Here is a 385-nt window from a genome sequence, read left to right on the forward strand (position 1 = left end):
GAGAGAGAGAGAGAGAGGCATACAGAGAGGCAGAGATCCATCGCCACAGCAGCTGTGGTGTTGAAACCAGACATCCACTGGCTACGGATGTGTGTGTGTGTGTGTGTGTGTGTGTGTGTGTGTGTGTCTAATCTGGTCAGCCTTCACTACTCTATGCACAGGGAGCACTGCTTACATGCAGGCTGTGCAAATGATGAGCAGCAGATTTTCCTCATGAAGAACAACCCTCCATAGACTCCATAGAGGGGGGAAACAAGCAGCATGAATGACTGTTGCCCACACAAACTCGAGCTGAGCCTCCTCTCCTCTCTCTCAGGGGCTGTTGTTGAGGAGAGCTGCCATGGCCTACTTCGTTCCTGGAAGAGGAAGAGGACTGTTCTGGGTA

Source organism: Clupea harengus, chromosome 26, assembly GCF_900700415.2.
Source record: "Clupea harengus chromosome 26, Ch_v2.0.2, whole genome shotgun sequence".
NCBI classification, from domain to species: Eukaryota; Metazoa; Chordata; class Actinopteri; order Clupeiformes; family Clupeidae; genus Clupea; species Clupea harengus.